Source organism: Nuphar pumila, chromosome 10 (assembly GCF_984573655.1).
Source record: "Nuphar pumila chromosome 10, dmNupPumi1.hap1.1, whole genome shotgun sequence".
Taxonomy (NCBI): Eukaryota; Viridiplantae; Streptophyta; class Magnoliopsida; order Nymphaeales; family Nymphaeaceae; genus Nuphar; species Nuphar pumila.
Genome location: NC_143258.1, coordinates 78,537,379 through 78,553,909, shown reverse-complemented (window position 1 = coordinate 78,553,909; position 16,531 = coordinate 78,537,379). Strand labels below are relative to the sequence as shown.

The following is a 16,531-nucleotide window of genomic DNA, read 5'->3' as shown; positions in this document are numbered from 1 at the left end:
TTGAGCATTTCAAGAATAATTGCCCAAATAAAACTAAGAAAGAGAATCTAGGAAAATAAGTAAATGGAGAACGAGAAATAGTATGCACTGTGTCTGAATCATTGATCATAGATATTGATCTCTCAAGATGGTGGATTGATTCAGGGGCGACGTGACATGTGTCTAAGTCAAAAGAAGGACTTGTGAAGTTAAAGGAGATAAAGCCTGAAGATCACAAGGTGTGCATGAAAAATAACACCTATAGTGATGAAATCAGGCTAGGGACCTATAGGCTCCAAGTAGAAGAAACCAGTCTCCTACTAACAAATGTACTTTATATATCTTACATGAGAAGAAATCTTTTAGCAGTAAGAGATTTTGCTAAAAATGGTTTCAAAATTTGCTTCTGGGGTGACATGGTTACTATTGAGAAAGATGAAAAAGTGAAGTTCGGGGGTCGCTATGATGCTGACCATGGTATCTTCCATTTAAATGTAACTCCTTTTATAAATAATGCAATAAATATTTCCGATTATATTGATTGTGCATTTAATGTTGATACAAATTTATGTCATTTAAGGTTAGGATATATAAATGTTAATAAAATGAAAAGAATAATTAGTATGAGATTACTACTCTCTCTTAAAAATATAGAATTTGAAAGATGTGAACCATACATATCAGAAAAAATGACTAGAAAACATTTTTCTAAGGGAAGTTGATCATGTGACTTACTAGTTTTGGTATACACAGATATTTGTAGACCCTTAACAATAGAAACACATGAAAAAAAAATCATATTTCATCACATTTATAGATGACTATTTAAGGTATGGATGCATATACCTAATCTCTAAGAAATTTGAAGTTCTAGAAAAGTTTAAGACATATAAATATAAAGTTGAAAGATTACTAGAAAAGAAAATCCAAGTTATTAGATCTGATAGAGGCGGTGAATATAACTCTGACGAGTTTAAGACCTTTTACAATGATAATAACATAACTCCCCATACAACTATGCCTTATACACCTTAATAGAATGACATAGCAGAACTAAGGAATATAACTCTAATGGATATGACAAGGTCCATGTTGGAACATGCAAATCTTACACCCCATGTATATCCTAAATAAGGTTGCTTGTAAAGTTGTAGAGCTTACACCCCATGAATTATGGACTAATAGGAAGCCAGATTTGAGTTATTTGTGAAAGTGTAGGTCACCTACTTATGTGTTGATTCCTAGTCAAATGAGATACAAGTTAGATAGCAAGACTATCAGATGCATCTTCATGGGATACCCAAAATGATCAAAGAGATATTGTCTATATAATCCTAAAAAAAGATTTATAGAGAGTAGAGAGGTAGAATTCCTCGAAACTAAAGAAAGTAATTTTGATCCTTAAAATGATGGTGTCTTTCTGTATATCATAGATGATCCTGGGGTACCTACTCAAGAGTTAGAGCATAACAATTCAGTTGTGAATAATGAGCAAAACTCATAATCAGTAATTGGATCGAAAAGAACAAGAACTCCTCCATCTTATTTGAATGATTATTATACATTCTTGAGTGAGAAATTATGTTATTCTATGAATTTGGATGAAACTCTTAACAACTTGAGTTTTGAAGTTGCAGTTGCTTTCAATAAGTCTGAACTATAGAAAAGATGAGTTGAAATCTATAAAAAAGAATGGAGTTTGGAAACTAGCCACACTGCTTAATGGATATTGGGTAAATGATAGTAAATGGGTTCTCAAAAAGAAACTCAAGGCAAATGAATCTATTGATAAATTCAAGGAAAGACTAGTAACAAAAGACTATTCTCAATAAGAAGGGATTGATTATGAAGAAACTTATTCTTCTATAACCAAACTGACATTTATTCAAATTATTTTGGCATTGGTAGCTTATTTTGATCTTGACCTATATCAATTGGATGTAAAATTGACCTTCTTAAATGGTGAATTAAATAAAATTATTTTCATACAACAACTAGAAGGTTTTGAAATTGAAGTTCAAGAGGATAAAATATACAAGTTAAATAAATCCTTGTATAGACTTAAGCAGTCATCAAGACAATGGTATTTGACTTTTCACAATGCTATAATTGAGTTTGGTTATGAGGCAAATAATCTGGATTACTGTGTATATGCCAAGAATAATCAGAGTAAGTTTACTGTATTATCTCTCTATGTTGATGATATATTAATTGTAAGAAATGACATAGACATGATAAATATGACTAAATCATGGTTAAGTTCTCGGTTTGAAATGAAAGATATGGGTGAAACTTCATATATCCTTGAAATTAAAATATAAAGAAATAAAAAAATGATATTGCTATATCTAAGTCAAGAAAAATATCTTGACCACATTCTAAAAAAATTTAGAATGGACAGTACCAAGGTAAAGGGTACTTCTGCGGTAAAAGGTCTAAAACTAAGTAAGAATGATAGTATAAAAGATTGACAAAAAAAATTAAATGTTCTCTATGCCCAAGCAATCGGAAGCCTGATGTATGCAATGCTTTGCACTAGACCTGATTTAAGTTTTGTTGTAAGTCTAGTGAGTAGATATCAAAGTAATCATAGACTTTCCCATTGAGAAGCAGTGAAAATATTTTTTTGATATCTAAAGGGAACTAAGAAACTCAAGCTATGCTATCGGATAATCTAAAGCTTGTGGGTTATTCAGATGCTGACTTTGCTGGAGATAGAGATGAAGCAAAGTCCACCTCTGGTTATGTATTTATGTTAAGAAGTGGGGCAATTGCATGGTCATGCAAGAAACAAGGGTGTGTGACACAACTTACCCAAGAAGCTGAGTATATTGTCTGTAACATGGCAGCCATATTTGGAATGTGGATAAATCACTTCCTAAATGAGTTGAAATTGGATATTCTTAAAGATCCAGTTCAACTTTATCGTGATGATAAAGTTGCTATAAAACTAATACAAACATGAGTTAATAGCTCGAAAAGTAAGCATATTGAAGTTAAATATTAATATATTCATGATATGCTTATAAAAAATAAAATAATAGTGAATTATATTCGTTCAAGTGACATAGTAGCATATCCGCTAACCAAAGCAGTCACTAAGGCTGTTTTCACTAGACATGTGAGTCAGATGGGACTCAGATATGTCTAAGTGGTGAGTGAGTAAAGATCATTCAGAAAGTATGTATGCAAGGTTCTGGTTGAGAACAAGCATATAAACACAGGATATCCCTTATGGCCAAGTGGGAGATGTAAGGCTATATGGCCATAAAGTGACTCCTGGGGGTTATTCCAACAGTCACTATGTTTAAAATGCAAAGAGACGTGTTTCTTGTGGTTGGAGGAATTTCTCTCAGGAATGTATCCCAAACTTCAAATCTTTACAAAATTATAAATGCACTGGAATAGTATGAAAACATACCGTTACAAAAAGGGGCATTCAAATTGTAAGTAAGTTGAGAGTGTGGACCTCCCTGACGATTTCGAGCATAACAACGTATACACCCCACATTAATTCTGCATCCGAGCATTCAAGTGCTTACAATAGAGAAAGGGATATTGTGAATCCCTTGAGTCAAGGCTACTATAGAGATCTTTTGTAATAGCTTTATGTAATGTATATATTTTGTATTTTTTTTCAAATTGATATTGAAAAATAAGATCTTCTCTGTTGTGTTGTCAACCTCACCTGTTATCATTTATGGAAAAAAATTGACAAATAAAGCCTAAAATTAGAAACTAAGTGATACACGCTATTCTAGATGATGTATGCCATTGTTCAAGAAGCCAACTATATATATATATATATATATGATTCAAAACAGTGATTTTAACCAAAAACACTCCGAATATGTAAATCTAAATGGATATCAAACCAATGATTTATACAAATTCAATTCATTTTTTATCCAAGTACCCAAACACTTTAGATCTGGGTCATCCAATTGAATATGAGTCTATTCAGTTAGAATTGGTAAAAACAAAGACAAATTTGATATCTGTATGATATTCAACCTAGATATAGATTTTATATAAAGAATTTAGGTCCTGATATGACTCCAAATCCAATAATTTACACCTGATCCAATTTGATAATGTTATAGAGCCTGTAAGATTTGTTTTTTTTTTTTATCAAAATCCAATGTTTCACCATTGTGTGGGATCTGGGTTACTCAGTTTGAAACTGAACCTAAAATAATTAACATGAGAAAGAGAGAGAGGTAGGTGAACCCATTTTGGTAACTACCCACCAGAATCTCTTCAAAATGAGGAATTGTAAATACCTCTTTATTGTGAAAGGAGTTGAAAGCAGGTAAAATAGGGATGGCAGTGGACTGGGAGAAAGCGGGCCCCTGCCCCGCCTCGCCCCGTTTGGACCGGGGATGAAGGGTATGAAACGGGGATGGAGGCGGGGGTGGAGGATAAAATCCATCCCCGCCGCAGAGGCGGGGCGGGGGTGGACGTGCACTTTTCCCCGCCCCCCGTCCTCGCCACGATCCCCGCCTAATCCCCGCCCCGACCACTTTTCCCCGCAATATCCCCGCCCCGCCTCATCCCCGTTTGGACCGGGGATGAAGGGTATGAAACGGGGATGGAGGCGGGGGTGGAGGATAAAATCCATCCCCGCCGCGGAGGCGGGGTGGGGGTGGAGGATAAAATTTTGAGGCGGGGCGGGGGTGGAAACCTTGTCCCCCGCCCCGCCCCACTGCCATTCCTAGGGTAAAAGTGAGGATTTAAAACCTTCTGAATCCCAGCCTAAATTCACCATTCCATGCATTCCTTCTACTGAATGGTCATAATTGTCTGTTATCCTCCTAATTCCACCCACAACAACCTCCCAAACACGGCCTCGTGGGCAGTGATGTAGGACATATATCGACACTAAGAGTTTTCTTTTTTAACGTGCATTAAAAGCCAAGCTCCTGTACATACAGGGCTTTCCCTTGGTTTTAGACCGCAAAACATGACCGGCCATAGAAAAGGAAGTTTCTAAGAAAAAACCCATCTAATCCTTAACGACTTTCTCACATCAATCAAATTTTCATTTCCCATGAATAGTCGTGGGTAGGAGTCCCAATTTGTTTAACAAAAACACACAACAGAACAGGATGATCCTCAGACGTCCAGATTGCACATGACAGCATTTGCATGGGGCCCACAGCAGCAGATTGCAGGCCCCACATTGAATGCTGTCATGTGATTGGCTGCTGCCACATACTCGGGGGCACTTAAGCCCTGGATCTCCTCTGGTGGGATGACCCTCGACGTGCAGAATGGTCATATGACTCGCATGAGGAAAAGGTCAAAGCGAGCGCAGTGTGTGGTTTTGTAATAAAACAGCCAAGGCCATCCTATCCAGGTCTTTTTGCCCATTGGGCTGGGATTGGATTCCCAATTTTCTTACAATTTCAACACCAAAATAAATCATCTCGCCCGTCTATTGGTTCAAGTTTTAACCAGGGAAGAGACAGAAAGAGTCGTGTCCTATTTTTACAGTGTAGGGAAAACGAAATTCCAACTCCCTGACGCGTCTCATAAATGAAATGAATAAAAAAAAGGGGGAGGAAAATGGATGCTTCCCCTTCTTTCTTCCTTGCAATCGTTCTCTCTCTCTCTTTCTCTGGATTTTGAAGCAAACGCAGAGCTAGAACAAGAGGTTTATGTTTCTTCTTTATCTCATTATGAATCTATATACGTATATTTTCTGTGAAACTAACCGAATCCCATTACTTTATGGCCGTCACACACGGCTTACTTCATTGTTGCTCTCGAATTCCACGCCAATCATTGACTTCTGGATTCATCCATCGTTATTTCCTTTTATGTTGTTTTTCCTTGTTCTCTAGCTTTCTTAGAATTGAATCTTCAAAAATTTTGCTTTTCTCCATCGTTCTAATGGATGGATGAACACGGAAAAACTTGGGTGTTTTGGTTTCTGATCCTTTGGGCTGCGAGACCGTGATCGGCCTTTTGTGGGGTGGTCGTTTTGTGGTGTTGAAACTTTTTGTGGGTTGTTGATTGTTGTCCGGTCTGCAGTGATGGGTGACGCCGCGGTTGGAAGATATTGGTGCCATGCGTGCTCTCGGATTGTGAATCCAGTGATGGGGGTGGAGATGAAGTGCCCTATCTGTGATAATGGGTGTGTGGAGGACATGGAAAGCTTGAGAGGGGATCATCAGGGTGATGAATCAGAGTCGGATCGCTCCCTCTCCCTGTGGACTCCCATCCTGTTGGGGATGATGGGACCTTCGAGGAGGCGGCGGAGGTTCAGGAGAAGACATGAGGAAGGCGAGGAGGATGAGGAAGAAGAAGAGCAACATCAAGCAGAGGAAGATGAACAAACAGATGGTGGTAGTGGTGGTGAATCGGAAGCCAGTCAAAGGAGGAGGAGGAGGAGAAACGGGCTTGCCATCCTTCAGCTGCTTCAGAGCCTAAGAGAAGGAATGGCACCAGAATCAGATAACGCAGATGCCAACGATCAGGATCGGTTGATACTGATCAATCCATTCAATCAGGCAATAATCCTCCAAGGATCTTTTGATTCGACTCGGTCACAAAACCAAAATCGTAACTCGGGTTTGAACACGATTGGTACTTCATTGGGAGATTACTTCGTTGGGCCTGGCTTGGATCTGCTCCTGCAGCATCTAGCAGAGAATGATCCAAGCAGGTACGGGACGCCACCGGCACAGAAGGAGGCAGTAGAGGCAATGCCCACGGTTAAAGTTAGTGAGAACATGCAATGTCCTATATGTCTGGAAGATTTTGAGACTGACTCAGAGGCGAAAGAGATGCCCTGCGAGCATAAATTCCATTCAGAGTGTATTCTGCCATGGCTGGAGCTTCATAGCTCCTGCCCTGTTTGTCGGTATCAGATGCCGGTCGATGAGCCTAAGGAGTCGCAGGGCTCTGGAAACAATGACAATGATGGTCGCAGGGTGGAGAACAATGAGACAGGTAACATACTGGAGAACAATGAAGCAGGTAACAGGGTGGTGAACAATGAGACACTTAACAGGATGGAGAATCGTGAGTCCAGCAACAGGGTGGAGAACAATGAGACAGGTGCAGAGAGTGGTAGGGAAGAAGGGACTGAGAATGGCAGGAGATTTTGGGTACCTATCCCATGGCCTTTTAACGGGTTGTTCTCTCAGAGCGAGAATTCTTCTCCTACCAGTGCTTCTTCGCCTGGAAATTCTTCTCAGACAGATGAGAATTGATGTTTCATATAAAGCTATACAGTACCCTTTTGATTTCCTGCTTACTCGTCTGTACATAAAGTTTTCTTTGATGTGGATTGCCCAATAACAAAGTGTGTCAGCTTTTACTCCCATCTGGTTTGGAGTTTCTCTGCTTTATATGAATCATGAACAGATCACTAGTATATGTTTTGTCTGTCTGCATGTTTCACTTTTATTAGAAACCATGGAAAAATCATTTTACCTGCTACCTTTTCTTCAGCTGATGACATGCACATGACATTAAATTTTCTTTGAATTTTTATGATTTTGTTTTTTAATTTGCTTAGCTTGCAGATACGTAATTTTGCTTGAATTACACAACTTTTACTTGCATTATCTAGATGACACAACGTGAAGTTAACGTGTGATGACTGAAAACAAGAACAAAAACCTCATGTCCATCTCTTAAACAAAAACTCTCAATCACACAGAGGACTCGCACTTTTGAAATTGTCACATCTTCACTCAAAGTCAAATTTTTTACAAAGCACTCCCTTCATGCTACAATGCAATAATAGAATCTCCATGATTGTAAAGGCCTTCATCCTTGGAGTATTGAAGGGTGAATTTAAGTGCTTGCTCTGCTGATTAAGAATGAGAAGCCTTGTGCATGATGGAATCTCCATGATTGTAAAGGTCTCATCCTTGGAGTATTGAAGGGTGGATTTAAGTGCTTGCTCCGCTGATTAAGAATGAGAACCCTTAGCCAATCCTGCACCCGACACTTGGATCAGCCCTCTAACAGTCAGTCTCTGCCTAACTGGTGATTCATCATTGCAGTGTTACAGTACCAGTTGAAGGAGTTCGTTGTTATCTCAGGTACCATCACTGAGAGAGGTCTTTGGTTTGCTATTAGCTTTGCAGTGCTCAATACTGCCTTCTCTGAACTGACGGTTTTCACTTTTAACTGCTGAAGAAGTCTGATGCATTATACTTTTTAAGACCGAATCATAATCCAATGATGATTCTGCTTGTACGCATATCTTGGCCATGATCTTCACAGCAAGCTCATGATAAGCCCCAGATAATGTTTCACCAGTAAGCATAACACAGTACCATCAAGTACTGGATTTGCTTCTGCATCAGTTGGGCAAGATGACCTGATCATCGACTCCTACTCCTATAACAACTGGTTTTTCCCGGACATTAAATTTGTATGTCATGACCTGCTGCACTAAGAAAAATTACTCAGTTTGGATTTCCAGACCCAAATCTCCTTGAGCCACCATGAATGGATCCAAGTTAGAAAGGATGTCATCAAACTTGGTGACTTTCCTGATTCTCAATCTGTCCTGATCATAATAGTTCCGATATAAAGACTTCATAGGTGATGGGGACTTGAACAGATAATGCAGTTAATATTTTGGCTAAACTTAGACATCAGAAGGATATTCTTGGCAATCCATCCTCAGCAGGTTTCTGACCTCAAAATTTTGAACCTTTCAGAATGAAGGAAGCACCAATCATATCGATCCTGTTAGTAACACCCCATTGTAGGATATCTTCTTTGTTTTTTCTCTGTTAGTGTGGGGTGGTCAACAATGGTGGCTTTTTCCTTTCTTCCAGAGTTGTCACATGACAAAACAGTCAAGAATGATGGTGCCATCAGCGCATAATATGTTGCTTTGGGGCTTCGCATCCTCTGCTAATTTGTCATAACTCATAGATATCATACATTCATCCCTCGATCATGTAATCTGTGGTAATTGCAATCTCTTGCCCCTTCTTGAGATGTATTGGCCCCCATACTTGAGAAAACCACTACCATTAGAAGCAAAGCTAGAACCTTGAATACTTTCTTATATGAAATTCATCATGTATATACCAAATTTTCATAAGACACACATGGAAAACCAAAATTCTGTGTACTGTTTTTATGTAGTAATTAAGAAACTAGCTGATATAGACTTCAATGGATGGAGAAAATCAAACTTAAAGAGAAGGCTATGTATTATGAGGAATTAACCTACTAATCGGCATCCTTAATGTTTGCAAAAAAAAATATTTAAAATAGAAAAGATGAATCTAGACATCGCTAGCAAAAGCAATGGCAACAAGGAAAAAACAAAGAATAACCACGCAAAAATAACACCAACAATTTATATATTGTTAGAACCTCATGCTTGTCCAGTTCTGACAAAAAAAAGAACACTGCTTCAATTGAGAATGCAGACATGAGACAATCTTGTTTATTAGGTCCCTTATTGCTTTTTTTATTTGCTCTATTTGATTTATAGATTTCATTGTCATAATGTTCATTTTTACCTCATACACTGTTACCATATGCTTAATTGCTTAGAGCATAGGCTCTATTTCTATACTGTTCTTTAGTCATAACTTGCAAGTGAGTTTCCTTGTTAGTAATCATGTCCTCTTGTCATTTATCATACTATTTGTGCTGTTCAAGGTGATGCCCTAGCATTCTACTCTGGAGTTTTGCACCCTGAACTTTAGAAGCAAATGAAAGAAAATGTCATTAATGTTTTCCTTCATTATGTTTTCTTTGTTCTACCTTCATTGACCATGTATCTTTTTTTGTTTTAGTGGAAGAAATTTTTATGCACTGGAAACACGAAATATCTCTTTTAAGCAACATTGATGTTACTTTTTCAGATGAATGCTGAACAAAAATGAATTTCTTCTATTATATCAGTCCAATCTTCTCCCGTTAGCATTCATAGCTAAGGCTTCTCACAGGTCATTGTGGCCATATAGTTGATCTATTTCATCAGATACACGGTGTGCTCACTTTGACCCCCTCCTAGAATTGAGTTTTGCAACTTTACATGACAAATAGTCTATTAACAGTTTAACCAGCTTCGCTACTGATACTATCGGTCCATTGATAACTTGGACCTGATCTAGCTTGTGATGGGCTTCTTCCCTACAAACATTCTGGATGCTAATGTTCAATATAATATATTTCAGGTGCTTATTAGGGCTGAACACTGGGCTGGGCTGTTTGTGGCCCGGCCCCTTGAGCTGATTCTAAGTGAGGCTTTTGAGCTCCAGCCAATCCCAGCCTGTGGTCTGCCGGTATCAATATCTCAAGCCTATTTGGCTCCCCTGCTGCTCTTTTTCACTTTGTTTCTCCTCCTGTAGCAAGGCTCCTAGCATGTTTGGAGAAAAAATAGTAACAAGGTTTAATCAAAAAGTTAAAATTCTCTCATAGAGGTCCATGCCAAATAAGATAACAACTGGAACCAAAAGGCAGAAGTTGCAGATATAAATCCCTTACTGGTTTGTAGAAGTATTTTGCTCATAGCTAGCGTAGTTTTAATAAGTTGATTATGTCCTAGAGCTTTAATTTGCCCTGTATCCCTTCATGTTAACGCCAAGTATTCCCAAGTGATTGTTGTTGGGAAGTCTGATTCATGACACTATAGTTCCAGGAATCATCAATTCATCACAAATGAACAGATCATCGTTGGGTAGCTTGAAGCATAGCATGGTTTGATGAATGATTGCAGATGAACAGATCAAAGTGTTACGAGGTTCTGTCCAGTTTGTGGATTTGTGACTTCATCACAGTTGTTGGCTTCATGTGGCACTAATCAGCTTACCACCCGATTTTTCCTGATTCCTAGCTGAACCATGCTGACTATTGTTGGCCTCCAGGTTCCATTGATTCAGGGGGGTCTCAGAACCATAGTGACAGATATCACGAGATTTATGAAAATCTCGCGATAATATCGCGAGAAATTGCCTGAAATTTTAAAACGGCAATTTCTCGCAAGATTTTCAAAATATTGCAAGATTTATTAAAAAAACATAAATGCCATGATTTAAACGTGCTATTTACGCTTTAGACGGCTATTTATCGCAAAAAAAATCATGTATTTTTATTTTTAAATAAATTTTATTAATATTTTCTTATAAAAAATAAATTTTATATTTTTTAATTTATTTTTTTATTACCGAGATTTTGTTGAAAAAAACACGAGATTTATGAATTTTTTCCAATTTCTCGTGAGTTTTTGAAAAACGAGAAATTGCCGATAAAAACGTTTGTCACTATGCTCAGAACTTAGATTTGAAGGGGGGTATCTCTACATCACTGCATGTTGCCTTGGGTGGAAGAGCTGTTATGGAGTTGGTGTGTTTCTGTGAGAATATTTCCATATGTTCCTTGAAAACTGTGATGCTATAATCCAAAATATTTATCTCCAACCAATTTGGTGGAGCTTAATGAGACAGCAAGGAGGGAGGGAGTAGAACGTAGACACCTTGGATGAGAAAGAAAAAACACAATTTGCCATTTTGACGATGGGTTTACAGGTCGATTTAGGAGTCTGCAAGGAACCATTTTTCTGGTTTTTAGACATGTTTTTGTGCTGAATGTCAGAGCATGCGTGACCTCGCGGTTCTCAGTATTCATGCTTTTTGCTTAGCTTCTCATAATTTACATTACGATCAAACTACCAGCACATACTTTTTTTTTTTATGGATGGCATAGGTACGGTACGCTTTACTAAGCCCCTCAACGAATAACCGTCATCATGGGACGGGAATCGATTGAAACAAACGACGGAAAAAGGAGAACACGTGATTATTGCACCATACTCAAATGTGCTTTTGTTGAAATGCGTGCCTTGAGCAGCTTCTCCTGCATATCTACTGACCTTGGATGCCAGATCCGAGGTGCAGAGACCATCTCAGTCTTTGGCCTCATCTGTTTGTTCTTCTCCATTTTCCGTGTTAGCTGTTAATCTTACAGCATTAGGAGAAAGGGAGAAGTAACCGTGTTGTTCAGGAGGCATTTTCATTAGGACCCTGGAAAAAATCATATTTCCGGGAAATTTTGCTTAATCTGAACCTTGTTGCTTATTTACTAAAAAACATATTTTCTCTATCAAGTTTTAGTGGGGTATGCTTACCATCGTTTTTTTAGGTCTATTTAAGACCACATCTGAGCATGAAAAACATAATCTAATACATGTTTTCCACTGTTTGCACTATGATAAAGACATCTTGTAGATTCAGATTAAGCAAAAATTGCTTGCAACTATGATTTTTTGCAGGGTCCTAAGTAAAGATAGGTCCTAATGTTGAAAATCAGGTCACAACTTGGACTGGGAAACATAGAAAGACATGCGCTTACAAAAGGGATGCATCAACTCGAATGCTGAGTTTTTAGTTTTTGTGGCTCACAAAGGTGAAGAATTTTAGAACAGTAGATAGTTCTTGTAAAGAGTAAAGACCCCGACCTGTTCAACTCGTGGTAGTCGTGTCTATTCCCTTGGGCCTTGGTTGACTAGGGTTGCTCGGCTGTGTGCATTCAAATGAGAGTCAGTAGCAATGACCTTGTTCAGTTGGTGGATGCCTTAGGACTCCAATGTTGAAAAACACGGTAGGATATGATCTAAAAAATAACCTATAAACTTCATAAAATTCAAATGCTACAAAGAATATTATTAATCAATTATGACATATCCATATATGATTACAATTAAATATAAAATTTCATTACTTTATTTATGAGAAATAATTACATATCTTTAATCTTTATTTTTTATTTATTTAAAATAATCATAGTAAAGAGATTAGTTATATACTTGTATATAGGATCCATATGGCATGTCAATTTAAATATGCAAATAAAATCTTAATGACCAAATCAACGTTCTAAATTAGTATATATGATCATAACTAATCAATTGAAATATTTAAACATATTGAAATGAATCAAATTTCAAATAATAAAAACTAGCAATTAGAAACATGTAATTATAATCAACAATCATAAATATATTTTAGTTAAGATTAGAAATATGTTCAACCTTATATAAATAAGCAACTAAATATGCCAAAACATAAACCATTTTGATTGTTATGAAATTTTGGACATCAAATAAGAACAATTTATTTTTAGCTTAAAAAAACAGAATTTAGAAAATTAAATAAGCTTTTTAACACATCAAAAATCACTAAATTCAAATATATCGTTGCAAAGTTATGGCTTTCGCAAGCTATGTCAAGTACTATCTGACTTCGAGTATGATCTGACTCAAATATATGGAGAGAAACCAAGTATGAATTTGAATAAATAATATATATAAATCAATAATGATATTAAGAAAGAAAAAAAACAAAGCGTACATTTCACCAATCAAAACTCTCAAATCCATATTGATTGAAAAAGAAATAAAATTTTAAGACACTGCTAGATCAAGTTACTTTAACTTGAACCACTATCAAAATTAAGACACAAGGTTATATCAACTAACTTTAACTTGCACTACCATCAAATATTGAATCAAGCTCAAGTTTTTGTATCCACCCTAAGTTTAGGAACACACAGAATAGGGTGGACCTAAGCACAAGGCTATTTAAAAGGAATTCTTCATTACTCCTCCATAAGGAGAAACCTTTTATTTATAGAGTATGAAAACTTCAATATCTCATTAACAAAAAGAGTCTGTTGATGTCAACCTCCAACCATACTTTTCTAATTGACAAGGTCATCCCTTATTAGGTAATAGTTTTAATAAAAATAACACTCTAAAAGTTATAAAAATCTTAAGATAAAAAAATAAAATTTAATAAACATAATAATTATAAACATATCCCAAAATATGATTTACAAAGAACTTGTTTGGCAAATCATGACTTTCACTCAATATATTCATATTTACTAGTATACTATTTGGGGCCACATTAAAAGATGTATTAAAAATCTGGCCTTAATATAGTGTGCACACACTAATTATCATTATGGCCATCAAAAAATCTTTACTCACCCAATACATACACATACGACATACAATACCAATATAGGTGTCACTGATTATAAAGTTCGAGCAGTCAATCCTATCTTAAAGGCTACTAACGAGTGTAGTTATTAACCATTGTCTCTCAATAGAGCTACTTGTCATCAAGCATATCAAATTGCTTAATTGGCAGAGAGAATGTCAAATCTATGATTTTCTCATGTTGGCATTGTAAGTAGGTCTATCTCTTGAATGTCTTATGTTTAAGAGACTCTACTGAAAAAAAGAAAAAAGAATAAGATGCACTACATCACCGCAATTCACTCAGATTCATACCCATAACACTCATAAATTAAACTGTGAGACATCAAAAACATTGTATCCAAAGTTTTGAGATAAGTTTTTTCTCGTGTCCAAATTGACACAACTTATATAAGTTTTTAGATGAGTTCATCATGCAATCAAAACTGATAAAACTATGATAAGATCGACATTTCATGAACATAATCACTACCATATTTGAATATCCATGAATTGCGTCAAAAGTTGTGCAAGGCCATATAAAATATTCAACATCCTGACTAATGGCCTCCTTTGAGACCCTATAGTTTGTGTTTAATTAATCACACTTGTCTCGGTTTGATCAGGATCCGGTAGAGTCACATGGCTTTGAAGTCATTTAGCAAGGAAACAAATGCATTTAAGCTATGAGGCCCTGGACGAAGTTGTAGTGCAACTAAAGATTTGTCGAGGCCCTCCTTTAGTTTGATGTAGAGCACCAATATCTAGAAAACCTTGACAGGGAAGGTTAGCCCCTCCAAAAAAAAGTAGACGATATAAGGTCAGAAAGGTGCATAGTGGATATGGATTAAAGGGGGCCAAAATCAAAAGACATAGGTAATGGGGAATGAGGCCAGTCTCTCACAAAGCTTCACAGCTCAAGTTCTATTTTCAGACACAATTATCAAATAAAGTGGCGGATGCGTCCAATCTTCCCAGTACTTAAATGGCTATGTTGGGATAATTTTCATGTGTTTAGTCATGGTTCAAAATATCAAGTTTATTCTAAATCATAATATAGAGAACCTGCATCTGAGAGAATTCAAAGAGACAGATCTCATTGAGACAAAGATAAACCATCTACTTGGAAACTCAAGTCAAGTACAGCTGAGTCACGAGCTGCATATTTTGTCTCCCAGCCCTATTCGACTCTATATACCATCTACTTGGAAACTCATAGGTGCAAGTTGAATCTGCTCAATCTGCTTCACAGATTCATTCAACTAGTAATCACACCTAAGACCATGTTTTTCCAATGTAAATATACAATTTTGACTGATGAAATTTTGGTAGATTGTGCGCCTTTGAATTCTGAAGTCCTTGAAAAACCTTCACATTGAAAAAAGAAAGTCTCCAAAACCAGTAAATGTGTTTCTACTAGATGACATATATAATCAACCGTAAGGTACACACAGAGTTACGCACATATTCAACATAAGCTAGACCCATCTAGGAAGAGAATGGAAGCCAGAAGCATACATCATATCTAATGGGGCCCAAAGTAGCCCAAGTTGTCACTATATATATATATATATATATATATATATATATATATATATATATATATATATATAAGAGAGAGAGAGAGACTGGGTCTGGGGGCATACCTGCCTAAACCCTACTTTAGCAAACACAATGGATGTGCAAGGGGTGTCTGAGTGTCCCACTGAAAGGCCTTCAACGGCAGTTGCAGTGCAGCTAAAGCCCCTTTCAGCAGCTGCTTTTTTCTTTCTTTTGTCATTGGATCTGCACAATCCAACAGCAGGGGCGTGGCCATTTTCATTTGCTCATTTTTATACACTTAGGGCACGTTTGGAGGTGGGAAAGATGCAAGAAAGGTAATACAAAATGAAAAATCCGTATGGTTTTTCCAACCCTTCCAAACGAGAGAAAATTTCTCCACTTTTTAATAGGAAACATTCATCCATGGGGCGGGGGAGGAATGTTTCCAGAAAATTTTGGTGGGCTCTCTGCATCGCACTACCATCACCACCACCCATCTCACCACCACCACTACCGCCTACCATCACCCACTTCCCAAAAAACCGCATCAAAGAAGCTCCATCACTATTATCCATCTCACCACGACCACCACCACCATCACCCACTTTCTGAAAAACCGCCCCCTCACGATGATTTTTCACCATCCATCTCACCACCACTACCACCCATCATCAAGTACCTCCCAAAAAACCGTGTCAGAGAAGCTCCACCACCACAACCACCCCCATGATGATTTTCCACTACCACCATCCATCTCACCACTTCCTCTCTCTCATTTTTTTTATATTTTCTATTTTATTTTTCTCATGCTAAGTAAAATAATTCATTGCATAAGCAAAACAAGTAAAAAAATGCATTTAGAAAAATTATCATATCAAAACTTCTCATAGTCAATTTTTTTTTTGTAAAAATGATCAATACTGTACGACAAATGATGTGTTTCCCTAAAAACCCAACACTTTGCCAAAATCTGCTCAATTACCAAAACCACAAATAGAACTTTGTTAAGACCTTTTTACCCTTCACATATGTGAAACT

General features: G+C 37.0%; 2 pseudogenes across 2 annotated transcripts; one reads left to right on the top strand and one right to left on the bottom strand.

Annotated features, from left to right (window-relative positions):
* The first annotated feature begins 5,535 nt into the window (after nucleotides 1-5,535).
* LOC149826952 (E3 ubiquitin-protein ligase SIRP1 pseudogene) lies at nucleotides 5,536-7,428 on the top strand (annotated as a pseudogene). Its single transcript, XR_016434824.1, has 2 exons — nucleotides 5,536-5,635; nucleotides 6,016-7,428. The product of XR_016434824.1 is annotated as an E3 ubiquitin-protein ligase SIRP1 pseudogene (transcript).
* LOC149826951 (pyruvate kinase, cytosolic isozyme-like) lies at nucleotides 6,914-16,137 on the bottom strand (annotated as a pseudogene). Its single transcript, XR_016434638.1, has 3 exons — nucleotides 15,975-16,137; nucleotides 8,594-8,968; nucleotides 6,914-8,501 (listed from the first exon to the last, which is right to left on the bottom strand). The product of XR_016434638.1 is annotated as a pyruvate kinase, cytosolic isozyme-like (transcript).
* Between the last annotated feature and the right edge of the window lie 394 nt (nucleotides 16,138-16,531).